Raw genomic sequence first — 15,254 nt, forward strand, 5'->3', positions numbered from 1 at the left:
GTAGGAAAACCTTTTAAAATTAGCAATTTCAGCATAAGCTTAACGTTTCGCTTTAAGTTTAGAATAAAGCAAGCGTTTCCTTCATAATATTTAAAAATATAAATAAGCTTATACTTTTATTTTTTTTGTGGACTTAAGGGCTTTATAAATTACATTTTTCAAATATAATATTATTAGATTCTTACGAAATCTGGAGTTTATATATATAATAAATAAAAATAGGTAAAATCTGAGTAATATATATATATATATTATACTTCTTAATGCCTTTGTTGTCCGAGCGCATAAAGCACCCTGTAAATTATCATGGAATAAACCCCTCTACTTTGGGGTTGCTTCAGGGGGTTCCACGTCATTTTTGCGTATCGATGACGTCGACACAATTTTCCTTACATTATTTCTGGCATTGTTTGAGCCACCACCAACCCCCCAGCTCCCTCCTGGAAAACCCCGGCAAACACATGCATAACTGGCTTTCTTGCTGTTTCATGTTTGTTTCTTCCTTTGTGTATTTTTGTTGGCCCTTCGCTTTTGGCCTTTCCTTTGTCTTGCTTTATATTTCCGCCACTGCTGCAGTTTCCATCACCCAACCACCCCCCCGAACATATCGCCCCAAACCTAACCAAAAAAAAAAAAAAAACCAAAAAGGAAAAACATACCATTTCATTTTTGTTCTTTTGTCAATTGACAGTGAAAACTAACGATACGGAAAAGTAAACGCACTGTGAGTAATATTAGTTTGTAATTTGATTTTATGCTTCTGTTTTCCTATTATTTTTATCCCCGCACAATTGCAGGCAATCCGAAGAGAGAAATGGAGTCTCGTCGAGACTTGGTCCGTTTCCGTTTCCTGTCTGCCATCGTCGCCATCTTTGGGTGTGGTGCGTACTACGCACTAGCCCACCATCCTCTCATGTACTTGGCATTAATGCACTGACAATTGTTTGGATAAGAGCAAGTGAGCTACTTAAATTAATTTAATGTTCTCACTCAGATCGTTCGCGGTTTCGAGTGGCGAAATCATAGGAATGAAGTGCCGACGCCGAGTAATTTCGGGGCTCAATGGGGAGGCTTATCGTAGGGAGAAAATGGTTGACTTAGCATAATAGGGAATATTTTTTTTCAGTAAATATAGGTACTAAATACAGAATAATGATATAAGTATTTCAATATGAAAGAAACTATTTTGTAATCCAATTTAAGACTTTAATTTACCTTAAAATAAACAAAGTGATCTGCATTAAAAACATATTGACAAACAATTTTCGCAATTTAGAAAAGGGGCCTTGCTATTTGAAAAACACATGACTTTGTCTCGTTTGTAGAGATTTTTCGCTAATAACAACATAAGTATTCTGTAAAAACAAAAATCAATTGTTATTAATTTAGAAATTGTATGTAAGGTTATGGGAAACGCCAATTTTATAAATTGATTATTGACAAAAACGTTTGCAAAAATTATCTTTGGTTTATTTAATATTCTTTTGCAAATACTTTTAATTCTCATTATACCAATAAGGACTGCTTTGAATATTGTAAAATAATATCCGCAAAAATATATACCCGCTCCCAAAAATTTCTAGAACTCAGTAACGTTAATGTCTTCCCTGCTTATTTTGTATTCGTTTATTTTTTTTCGGAGGGCTTTTCGTTTGTGTGTCACGCCCACCGCAGCCCACTTATTTCCCATGCACTTTGCACTGACATTTGCCCACTTTCTTTGCCCGTTTTCCGGAAAACAAAAAATGGAAATGCCGAGCTAAGAGTGAGGCAAACAATTGTGGGCCACATTTCATTTCGAGTGTAATTTGTGAAATATTCTGCCCTCTCTTTCGGGGGCCTACTTCCCTCTCCCTCTGCCCACACCCAGCCACCGCTCATTCCCTCTCGCTCACTTTTAGCATTGTTATTATTATCGCCATCCTTGTTGGTTTTGTTGCTGTTGTTCGAACGTTAAGCAAGGATCTAGGTCGCTTTTTGAATATATTGTTTGTATCTAAGATTAGTGAGCCAGATATCAGTGGTATATGGCCACAAACACACAAAAACAAAAACACACACAACCCACACACACACACACACTGTGCATGTATCATTTGCATAGTTAGACAAAGATGGCCGATAGGTCGATGCGAAATTTAAGCCACATTAAACGCTCCAAATAAATGCACTAAATAAAAAGCGTAATAAATTGTTTGATAATGAAAGTGCTTTGGCACGACATGTAATTTTGCCTAATATAAAACAGCTTGAGAATTTTAAATTGGGTCCTGTTAAAACAGGGAAGAAATTTAAATAAAAACTTAGGTCATTGCGAGTGTTTTTCAATTAAACCCCATAAAAAATTAAATTACTCTCTTTAACCCACTGGCTTTAGTTGATTTTTAAACAGAAACTTCTCCGATATTTAATTCTAAAATCAAGAAAAATTATAGCTGTTCAAGTAAATCGCTTTAAGACTAAAAAAAGATTTTTGTAAATAAAAACAACCTCTTCCATCTTATTGCATGCGTAGTTTAAAAGTATATCCCAAATTCAGATCGATAGACCTTCTTTCCTCGTACATTCTTCCAAGCATATATCCTCATCTTAGCCATGTGGCATGCAAATAACTCAGCTCTCCTGTCAACTTCCAACCAAGGAGACACTCGCTCATCAGAAAATAGGGAAAAAAACAATACAAAAAAGTGAACTGAAATTACCATCAATTGGGGTCAAGGGCGCTGCGGAGGGGGAAATTGCTGGAAAAATAATATAAAGCCAGCGACATATGAGCCATAACCCTCGACACTCGCAACTCCCTCCAGTCAGCCGTGACATGACACATGAAAAAGGGGGGTTTGGGGGCCGGACGACCCCTGAACATGAAAGCGAATCAAGTGAGGCCTCTGCTTCCTTTTCGGTCCTACTTTTTTTTCTCCATTCGGCTTGGGCTAATGAAATTCCAACTACGGCGGTCCCAAAATAAATGTCAAAAGTGAAGGCTTCAATACTCTTTTACTCCATTTTTGTTGTAACTTTTTCAAAACAATCTATCCCGGTTAGGTTTAAAAATTTCTACCATTTTCATGAGGGGTTAAATTATTTTTTTTTGCGAAAATTGCCTTAATTTACAAACTTTCAGCTGTGAATGACGATGGATTGGAAAATAAATGACAAGTTCAACAATACAATTCCAAGCAAAAAACCTTTATTTTAAATGTTTTTGTATGCATTTTAAGATAATGTTTAAGATTAAGTTACACCCCTCCGAAATGTAGTTCTCTAAATACAACTAAATAAAACCTATCCATGTCGAGTGGATAAATTTCCTTACCAATTTGTATCCATTGTGTAATTTCAAAGAATTATAATCAAGTTAGTTGAAGTTAAGTCTGTAAAAAAATCTATTTTGAGTTAATTTATTTTTGTCACTTTAAGTGATGAAACCCTATCATAAGTTTTAGGTAATATGCAAATAAAACTATATGGTCAGATTTAAATGTCAGATTATTATTCTCAATAAGATGAAATGCAGCTGGTTTATAATGTAATTATTCAACATGCTATATAATTAGCTTTAGCTATGCTCTTTTCTAAAAGAAATAGGCATACATCATTTAATTCCACCAAATATCAAGTAGCCCATTATGCCCCATTTAAAGGGCATCGGAAAAAAGCACTAATAAAGAGCAGAGCCAACATTGAAGGCATTATTGATTAGGTCTCTTGGTCGTCAGTTGGCATTTTTCATTTTTGCAGCCCCCCGTTAACTGATTACTGCTGAAGGCGAAGTTTTTGCTGCTCGCTGTGAAAATTGCAATTGGGAAAATTGTCAACGTGACTGCAGCAGAAGACGAAAAATGCTGACAAGGTCGATGCAGCAGGGGCGCCAATAGGGGGATCGGATCGGGTCGGCCTTCTTGTTTTGCAATAATTGCCACTGCGGCGATAACGTCGTCCGCGTTCGGTTTTCCATTTCCCATTTTCCATTTCCCAGTTCCCATTTGCCGCTTTCCGTTGCTGTTGCTGTTGCCGTTTCGCTTTCAATTTTTCGTTTGTTTTATTGCGGCTTCTTTTACTTAACAACAACCCAGTGGCGTCCGGGGTAAAAAAAAGGGGGTCGAGCTTCGGCAGGCCTAACATTGCTCATTTATATCGGGAAACCCCCTTCTGCCTTCCATCCTTCGAACTCAAACCCCCGTTCACCACAATTTGTGTGTGCCTGCAGTGACCCAGTAACATGGAAAACGCCGCAGTCGTTGTATCCTCTTAGTCCTGCCAACCCCCCCCCTTCCAAAAACCCCATCCCAGCCATAGCCCCGCCCCTGGAAAAACCCCTTAGCGGGGTGTCTTCCGCACAAATGCCTCCATTTGACCCACTTAAATGGCGTAATTTATGATTTTATAGTGTGAATTTTTTTCTTCCTTCGTTTTGCCTTTTTAAAGTGGCGCCCCCCAGCGGCGAGGGGCTTAAGTGTTGTGGCAGGGGCGTCGGCAGAGAAAGGGGTGCTTCGGTTCGGACGAAAAGAGTAATGGCTGCGTCTGAGAGTCGAAGTTTTTGTTTTCAGCCTGAAGAATGTTCGAATATACAATATATCTTCACCGATCTGGGTTATTTCGAGAAACTTTTCAGGCGGTTTTATCATGGTTTGCTTAATAAGAGTTACCAAACTTTATTGTTGAGTGAGAAGAATTCCCTTTTTTATTGTATAGCACCTAAATTGAAAATTTCCCAAAACGGCCTTTCTAGTTCTTATTTAAGCCATAATTTAAAGTGAATTTAAGGGAGTTGTGAATCTCTTTCAATAGATGGTTGCAAAACTTAAAGTTGAGGCAAATGGCTAACGAAAGTATTACTCATTCCTTGCGGCCACCATATATTTTTATTCTCTAAATGTATGTACATATATATACGAACGAGCACTTGTGTCTTTCTCTATCATGTAAAGTGCCTTGGCACGATTTATGTTTTGTTAATTTTCTTGCCAAACTCTGAGAGTGAGTCACATATGCATGACTTATGTGGCATTAGTCGAACCGAGTTCACTGTCCATATTTGTCTTTTTGCCTTGCCGCCTTGTTTTGCTCGAATTCCTCTGGTATCTTATTATGTAAATGGATTTTTGGCTTACATTCAACAAAAGTCTCGAGTGGAGTCGTCTTTGCTGTGGGAATTTACCTGCAACGACAAGAGTAGAGAATTTATGAAGTTGTTGGCCGAAAAGATTTCACTTGCCGGAGAAGTGGGCAAAACAAAAAATTATTTCATATTAAATGCTGACAACTATGTAGATGTTGAGCCAGATTCCGATGAGAAAGAGTCTAAATGAGACTGGGATGAAGAAGTATAATAAATTCCGAAAGCATCACTATTTTCGGTCTCATTCGAGTATGTTTTTGTTTGAATAGAGCTCAGTTTGGTTAAATCCATGCCATTAGGCATCCCCTTCACAAATTCAATCCCACAACAGCTGTCGAAGCCATTAGATTACCGCAAAGACCCAAAAATAAATCTGCAATAATTCATATAAATATGCACACATAAACAAGAGGGTGAACCAATTTTGGAATTTAAATTACAAACAGTAAAAGGGTATAATAGCTATCAATATGAATTTAAAGAATATCACTCATACGCAGAGAGTGCTTTTTTAATTGAAAGAAAGAGAAATAAACCTATTTATTACTCAAGGATCACTCTGAATTATGCGATATATATGTTTATAAATTGGTGTAGTTAAAAGAAAACTGCTTTCCCAATGAGCGTCGGGAAATTGTAAGCCATAAATTTTAAAATGAATTAATGGCGCTCGAGATTCAAATGGCCTTAGACATTTGGCAGCTTCCACCCTCGACTTTTCCACCCTCAGCGACACTTTGGCGCTTTGGGTAGATGGTGATTGGGAGGCTGATTGAGCGGGGAAAATTAAAGGGAGGGTCGATCCCGGTTGAAATAAAATCAATTGAATTAATTATTGGCGCTTAATTGATTGAAACGAAGCGAGAGTTGCCTCCCTGGCTGACTCTCTGTTTCCCATGCTTTTGCTGTTCCACTTTCAGGGCTTAACAAGCCCCCACTTTTCCACTTTCCTACACTTTCCCCGCCACTTTCATCCACCTACTCACCGCTTGCGCCCATTGTTGTTGCCAAATAGAGCGCATTTTGATCCATTTCATGTACTGTGGCAACGAAGTGAAAACAACGTTTTTTACCAAACACCAACAGTAGGAATACCCTAAACAAAATTTCCTAATTTCATTTGTTCTATTTTGTATTATTTAAATGAAAAATTCTAAATAAATCTGGATTGGTTGAAAACGACGGATAAATGTTGATAAGTAGTGAAAACATGGAATTAAAATAGTTTTATTAAACAAGCTGTTGGTGACAATTGCAAAGGAGAAAAGTAGCTAAATTCATTACAACAAATTAATCATTGGTTAGCAATGACCTTATAGTTATTTAGTTTTAAAATTAAGTAGACAGTACAGATCAGGACTAGAGGGTATCAAAAGAACATAAAGCCTGCAATAAAATTCTCAACGAGTTTATTGATTGAAGACAAAAAAAAACCTCCGAAAGCCCACGAAATAACCACTCATCGTACTCCAAAATAAACCTAATTTTGCCACCTGCCACTCTGGATTTGTTTGCCTTTTTTGGCCAATTCTGTTGTTGATTTTGTCTTAAATGCTTTTCATTAGAATGCAATTTCCCCTCTCTGTCTCGTTCTCTCTATCTCTCTCGTTCACACTCTGGCTATCTCTTTCGCACTATCCATTATGAGATTTGTATGAATGAAAATGCAAGCCATTAACAGGTTGTGAATAAGGGGAAAAGGGGGAAAATCGGGGCAGGGGATTTTATGCGGTAGGTAAAATAAATTTTAAATCTCAAATTTGTTGATTTGTGAGTGGGTGTTTAAATGTTGTTCACAGCCTGAGCCTGAACAACTAGAAAAATATGTGTGAAAAGAGGGGAAATGAAGATAATCGAACCCCCCGCCCAGTTAATTTATTCATTCAATTCACAGCAATTTGTGAATGGCTCTAGGTGCTTTTGCAATTTATAAATGGTGCAAGGCTTTAAATTAATGACGAGCTCTTTAAAATAACAAAAACTTCGATGCAAAATTCATGATTAATCGGCAGACTGAATAAATGTGTTATTTTTAACGGATTTGTTATATATTGTAACAAACTTTTGATTAATTATAGAGCAAGTTCTACAGACTTAAGTGCACTTAAACAAAGGCCAACTTTATTTACAAATTGTTCAGCATTGAAAAGAAAAACTCAATTAAGTCTTGGTTAGTTTTGCAGGATATGTTATAATTAAGGAAAGTTTGGTGGTCATTGATGCTGACTCAATTATTCATTTCATTTCGAATTTATGGTCTTTCTTGTGGTTGTTTTTCCCTGCTTTTCCTTGGCGTTTTCCCCGACTTTCCTTTTGCATGATTTTGAAGTCCTCTTCGCTCTTTTCCCGTTCCTAGCGTGTTCGTTTGTGTGCCAACTGTTTTAGGTCGCCATGCTAAATGTTTGCAATTGCACAACAACGGCAAAGACCAAAGAGAAATTCCTGTTCCCCCTTCCCCCTTCCCCCTTCCCCATTCCCCATTTCCCATTCCCCATTCGCCGTCCCCTCTCCGCTGGTTCATCTTGTTCTGAGCCACGCTCATTCGTTCGTTCGCTCATTCGAAATGTGCCAAATGGCAACGTGGCAAACAAGCGCCACAGACAAGGCAGCCGACACTTGCCACCCACCTTGCCACCCACCTTGCCACCCCGAAACCACCCAAACACCACCCCTTTTGCCCATCCCCTACATCAACCGTCATTCAGTCAAGCGGTTGGTGCAGTGTTGCATACTTTCCGGCATGGGTGCACTACAAGAAAAGTAGCCCCGGGAATACATTCGTTCCTTAAGTCAGTAATGGATTGGGAATGATGTTAAGTATTAAATAAAAACTAATAAATAAATCGGATGGGCTACAAAATTATTAATGTTTGGATATTAATTATAAAGCTGACTTAAGCTTTGCTACAATATATTTAAACAATATATTCAAATCTTCGAACCTCAAAAGATTTGTGATGCATTCCTCGTAAATCAGACCGAATGTTCTGTTAGGAAAAATAGAAATAAAAAAATTGAATAAAAAAAAAAAACTAAAATGCAAAAGTTTAATGCACGCATTGAGTACTAGATTTCGGTGTGAACAGATCCGATTGATCAATAATAAGTTTGGTTATAATAAAGCGAGTTAAATGTATTTTATATTATTGTTAATGTGTTATAACCATTTTTCGAGCCGTGTAGCGCCTTTATGGGCCGCTGACTCTGACTCTGGCTGAGTCGCATTCGTCTCAGCCGCTCCTTGAATGACTGGCGGCTTTTGGCCAGCGCACGTTGACCTTATTTGCATGCGGCGCGACTCGGCGCGAATCAATTCTTGGCAGGATGGTAGCCACCCACTTCCACTTGCAACCCCACACCCACACCCACACCCATTCAAACATCCCCCCGAAAGTACAACCTACATCAGAAATCCCCACGACTGCGGTTGCTTTTCACAAAAAGGGGGCGATGGATGTTGGGTGACCAACAAATTGAAACGAATTCTAGTATTGGAGTTCGAATTGCTATTGAGATTGGTTGCACTGCATAGTGGGCTGTGTGCACTGAAAGCAATTGTGGCAAATACAAAGTTAATTTATCTTGAAAATGTTAACCAGCGATAATTTTTTCAAAACAAACTATGTAATAATGACGCCCAACGTGGAACTTCTTTTGAATTATTTAAAAAAAATTCATTTTTAAAAGCCAGAAAAACAAATTTCCATTTAAAATGCTGTCATGTTGAAAATAATCAAACGTTCAAAATATTAAATGCTGCCAATGTGTTAGCAAACCATAAAGTTCTTGTCTGGGGATAAGATAATCTCTGTTTTTTTTTTTTTTTGCGGTGTAGGATGTGGAAATACGGGGAAGTGGTGTGGGTGTTACCGGCTTTTATTGCGGCCAAAGTTTTCTCTGTGCGCTCTGTTTTGTTGATTATTGTTGGCGGTGGTCGCGCGTTGATTTAATGCAAAAAGCCGACTGCGACGCCAAGTTGCCATTAAACCGTTGCAACAGAAGAAGAAAAAATAGAAGCGGCAGCAGTGGCAAAAAAAAAAAGAAATGTTAAAAGGCGCTTCTGCTTCTAAGTAAATAACTGGGTTTATGGGTCGATTGGGTGCACCAAATCGTGAGCAGCAAAATGGAAAACCATGGAAAACTGGGGAAAAACTAGGGGAAAGCGATTGCAGGTGGGCGGACGAAGCGATGGAGGAGATATTGCCAGAGAAATAGTCGGCTAGAGAAATAGAGAGACCGGCAACAATTGATTGAGCCGCGGAATGGGAATACAAATTGATGAATAAACTCGCGAACCATTTTCCATTTTCCACTTGAATTTAAGGATGCGAAAATCCCTGGGGTTTGAGGAAAAAATGGTGAAAAGCAGATACGGATGTTATAATTAATTTTTTTTCTGGTTTGCATTGCTGTATCATTAGCGCATAAAATGATGAGCTTGTTGATGAACTAAATGTTTAAATACAAAGAGTGCTAGCTTATACTAAATATAATATTATAAATATAATATATGTAAGTATTTGGGCTTTAAATAAATATTGGTTTAACATTGAACCAGCTTAAAAAAACAAATTTGTAAAATAAATGCTGTTTAAGTCTATTTAAAAATGTAAAAGTGAATTTTAAAGCAATAAGCGCTTAAGGCAAAACTTTACAAATTGAAAAAAAGTGTTTCTGTTTCCTGTTAAACTATAACCACAGGTCTCCATTATAACTGCTGCTAAAATCGTTTTAAAAATATGTAGCTTTTAATTAAATCTTTAACTTAAAAATACAAATTCAGCTCCCAACATCTTCAATTTTCCGCCAGCACGTTGGCAAGTTTCGCTTTGATTACCCGAAAATCGAACTCTAGCTCACCGCAGGACTCCCTCGAATACGAATAGCCCAATTCTCGACGAGTACCTCCCATCTGAAGATGAGATTTAAAAAATAAATTGCGTACAATTTCCAATGGCATTTGCGAGCATATGTGTGTAAATTTGTGCTGCAAATGGAATTAGTAATGAAGTTTTGCCAAGGCTTTATATGGACCAGCTGCCTGCCCCTTCCCTGCCCACGCCCCATAGAAGCCCTTAACCCATCGATGGCCCTACTCCCCATCCTTAACCCATGGCAGCCGGGATTGTGTAATTGCGTTTGGCCGCGCTCCCCTGATTTCTCTGATTTCCGAGTGTTTGTGTGCGATTCGAAGTGCATTTTCAAGTGAAGTTGAAATGGAATGCCAAGAGAGAGGGTTTCCATAGCCCCCGATAGGTCCCTTCGTACCGCCGCCAATCCAGAACTCTTCCCTTGCAAAATGGGAAATAAAACAATTCATTTAACAGCGTGAAGGTATAAAAAAAAGCAATAAATGTTAACTGCAACAACCGCACAATGCCCGATATTTGTGCGAATACGCGTATATGTACATATATATATGGGTCTGCGAATATATACCTTTGAGCCTGCATAAAATGGCGAAGAGCTGGCGGGCAAATTAAATTCAATTTATTGAGCTCGCTTTCTGCACAGAACTTCAGCTAATTGCATCAAATTGAAAATGGAAATTAAATCGAAAGCGAAACAAACTCGAAATTAAATTCCAAATGGGTTAATTGCAAGGGATATTTCACATATTTATGAAAGCCTTTACTAAGTCGGTATTTCATTGGTTATCAATTTTGTATCTATGCTGTGAAGTAATTACAACTAATGAATTGCTGAAAAGTAACCAAAACTATTTTAGCCCTTTATAGTAAAATATTTATTAATAATATTTACCACAGTTTTTGTTTTTCAATTTTTCAGTTTTCAGATGATATTTTTAAGGAAATAGTCTAAGACATTTAATTTTCAAAGACAATGGCGAAACGTTGGCAACAGCGTTTTGACAACACAAGTCTCAAGTACCCCTTTTAACTTCAAACGTTTCCGACAGAAATCTAAAATTAAAACTTTACCCATTCGAGTTTTGTTTAATTTTTTTAATTTCATTTTGTTGCGTCTTTGGCTTTGGCTTGGCCATAAAGCCAAGTTCAAATTGCGCGAAAATGTCAACTGCAGAAGCCCGAGAAGAGGAAGAAGTTGGCATGACCCGCTGCACTAATGTCACACACTCAAGTACTCACAGACACACACACACACACACACACACACACACACACACACACACACACACACACACACACACACACACACACACACACACTCAAGAGCAAACGCACACATAGGCAAAAACACTGGGAGAAAAGGATTCAGGGAGTCTGCAGACGAGTTGTCCCCAGCTCAAGCAGTGCAGCAAGTGTAAACAAATATAAAAAGTTAAAACTGGTTTCTGTGCACTCAAAAAAATAAATAAATGTTTATATGTTGATATTTGGTATTGAGAATATTGTAAGGGGATATTTTTTTATATATATTGAATTTGATTTTAAAAACATATACATACATATAAAGATACTTCAAAAGGCTTAGAAATACAATACAGAAATTAATTAATTTAATTTACTTTTGATTGCAAAATAGTATATTATTATGAGAACATAAAATTTAGAAAAATTAAAAATATTAATATAATTTTTAAAGACCTAAAATCCCTTATAATGTGTTTTCAATTTTTACTCAAAGTCAAAGCAATTCCCTTGTGTTTTCTCTCAGTGCACGTGTGTATCTGTGTGCAAATGTAAAGCATAAGATAGACAATTACACTTTTGCCACTGCAAGAGGGAGATGGCGCGAGGCAGCCAGAAGGAGAGAGGGCATTTAGATAAACGCCAAAAGGTAAATGAACTTTATCAACCGAACAAGAAACGAGGTGCACACCTACACAGCCACCCACACATACGCACGCATGCAAACACATATGCACGACTGCAATGCTCATTGTGTGCGTTCGTGTCTGTGTGCCCTCCACTTCTGGTTATGAAATTGAATTGCTGCGCCTGCACATATATTTATTAAATTAAAGAAAGCCCACCTATTCGCACTATATTTGCAAAAATCATAAACAAAAATTTGACTGGCGTCGGAAACTCGTGGGCATTTAACTGGTTTGTTAAGCAAGATTAAATGATAAATAATAAAGCTAAAAACTAACATATAATGGAATTGTTATGTATCATAAATTGTGTTCTTTTCTTTTTTTTTAATAATTTTTGAAAGATAAATAACTTCTCCAATTTATGCATAAATATTTCATAATAACTATATAGCTATTAAACAAAGAATAAACACACATATGAGGTACATAAATATATTCAACAAATAATGTACTTTAAAAACTGTAAATATATTTTAGCTTGAGTAAGAACTTAGCTCAAAAAAAAAAAAAAAAAATACAATTAAGTTGAAAAATATTTACCAAGACTTGGCACAATTTAATGGACACTTTGAAATGAATGGCGTTTATTTGACATGGGCATTTAACCAAATTTAATTCCTGCCCAACTCGACCCAAATTGCAAAGCAAATTACATTTTATAATAGTATTTCGTTACCTACGATGACATTTACTATTTTTATCGTGAAAATACCTTTGCCACATTCAATTTAACATTTTCAGCAGCCAGCAAAAATGTCAACAGGAGTGAAAATCTAGAAAAATGCTGGGACAAAATGGTAGGAAAACATGGAGCGAGCATACAGAAGATAAACAATGTGAAATGTGGAAGGAGCTGAAACAGATTTTCCGACTGCAGTAATAAATGATAAACAAGTGCAAGCTGGCCAAATGGGCGTGGCAGTGGGATGGTGATGGGAGTTGGGGGTGGGAATTTTTCCATTTCCCAGTTGCTAGGCTGATATTGAAAACTGCTGCCTGCAAAGCTAAGCAAATGTTGCCCTACGTCATGTGTGTGTGTGTCTTTTCACACTCTTGCATTATTTATGCAGGCCACGCGTGTGTGTGTGTGTGTGTGTGTGTCAGAGAGAGCCACGTACGTGCTTCGAACTGCAACGACAGCTGCTTCTGTTCCAGGACACAGAGTACAGGAGCCAGCAGTAGTAGTTCCCAGTCACCAGTAGCCAGGATCCAGAATCCAGAATCCAGAATCCAGAATCCAGTATCCACTAGCCAGCCATTTAAACTCCAGCTCCTGGACCAAAAAGCTCCCTGTGTGCGCATATACATATATTTATTCCATGTACATATTGTAAGTGCCCATGCCTCGTGTCAAACTTCTAATTAACCTCGTAATTCATGCAGCCTGCAAGAGAGCAGGGTATAGAGGGTCGGAGTCCAGGGGTTCGAGGGTACAGGACACAGAGGGCGACTGCTGGCGTTTATTGTCCTGCGGATGGCGGAGCACTGGAGAAACGTGGCCGGGCAACTGACCCAGAAATTACCAGTCAACAGCATATAAATGGCAATATTTGATGGATTTAGCAGCATTATTTTGCCTGCCTAAAGAATGCCAAGAATATTGTTGGTTTTCAGTCAGTGATTGTATGTTTACTTCATTATAATAAATTACAAGGGTTTTTTGAATACAAAACATTGGCTTTTTAAGCCCAAAAGATCCCATTGCCCTTATGAATATAATTGAGAGATTTACATAAGAAACAATATTTGGTTTAAGGATTTTAGCTGCGTGAAGAGAAAAATTTTACTTATTGATTTTAAGACAATAGTTTTTCCTTTAATCTTTGCAACAAGAAAATAATCGGAATTGGAATAACTAACAATAAATAACGGTTACCGGTTGATTTTAAAGCAATATAGGTATATCTTTTGATACTTATACTTGCACAAATCACATTAATTAAGATGAATATTGAAGGATTAGCTTTGTTTTACAAAATGAATTATTCCGGATTTATTCATAATAAAGTAGTAATAAAGTAGGCGCAATATTGGTTTAAAAATAATAAAATTCCTAAGTTATTTTTGTTTGTATGCAATCCCCAAAAAGAAGGTAACACTTGCGTGCAATTTACCGCCTGTTTCTGTCAATACAAATTGAAATTACATTATTTTATTGGTTAGTTGGCCTGTTCAAATGAGAAACAACAAACCATGAAAACAAATAAACATAAATTGAATGCAATCGCATGATTAATTGTTAAGGGCCAGCAAGACAGCCAAACAAATTACAATTTGTACAACAATTATAGCCGGGTGTTGTGCCTGTTAAGTTGGTAAATATACAAATTAAGCAGATATAGTAATTAAAGCCAACCATTTGGAGTGTTGAACAATATTTCAAAGTTTTTCGACGGCAAACTTCTCCGACTGACTGTGCAATCAAATGTTCAATTGCCACTTATTTTGCGGCTGGCCATGGACAACATCAAACCACAGCACTTAATTCTGGAAGTCAAGTAGACCAGACAAAAAATGGGTGAAAAAACCCGACGGGGGAAAATGTAGAAAAATTGTACAGAAAACAAGCGAACAAAGGGAGACACAAAGTCGTTATTGTCTTAGTTTTATTAAAATGCGTTCCTCTTTTTATATTTTTTGTGTGGAAAAAAGCAACTTTTGCAGGCAAAAACTTGTCAAAGGCAACGGCCAAAAATGGAACTCTGGCAACAACCATTTCTGCCAATTTGGGTGCAATTTAAAGTGCCCGAAAGGGGGGGAAACCCACTGTTATATAGTACATACACAAAAAGTTGCCAACTATTTAACCGAGGCTGCGGGGCGAGGGGTCAAGGGGCACCAAAAACTTGGCAGACACGGACACAGATGAGCAGACCGCAATGGAACTGACCGCGGGGATTCACTGCTCAAAAAAAAAGATTTTATTGTACCAGAAAAAATTAATTTCACCTTTTTCATTTAACTTAAGGCGTAGTTCAAGTAGTCAATCCTGATAAATAAATATTTGGCTTAAATAAAATACATTTTTTAAATTAACGTAATGTTTATGTTGCTTTAAGCTAAACATAAAACGATAAAAATTTTCTTATAAATAAAAATACTTTCACCAAAAGAAAAATGGTAATTGCTATATTTTTATTATTTTTTAATTACACTTATTTTTAAAGTTTTTAAGTTCGAATGCAATATTTGCAATTACTTTATTAAAGTGTTTGGTATTTTATTAAATTGTTTTGTCAGTGTACCGATGCTTTGGCCATAAAGCGTTCAGCGTCCTTTGGAGGGAGTGGTGGGGGATGCGGTGGTTTTAGAGGGTTAACACTGCTGCAT

The 15,254-nt window shown here is 37.2% G+C and overlaps 1 protein-coding gene across 2 annotated transcripts in view; it reads right to left on the minus strand.

The window, feature by feature from the left end:
- Positions 1-15,254, minus strand: part of LOC108144043 (innexin shaking-B) — a 159,779-nt gene that overhangs the window by 81,349 nt on the left and 63,176 nt on the right. The window lies entirely within an intron of this gene.

The sequence above is a fragment of the Drosophila elegans genome, unplaced genomic scaffold (assembly GCF_018152505.1).
Source record: "Drosophila elegans isolate 14027-0461.03 unplaced genomic scaffold, ASM1815250v1 contig_149, whole genome shotgun sequence".
NCBI classification, from domain to species: Eukaryota; Metazoa; Arthropoda; class Insecta; order Diptera; family Drosophilidae; genus Drosophila; species Drosophila elegans.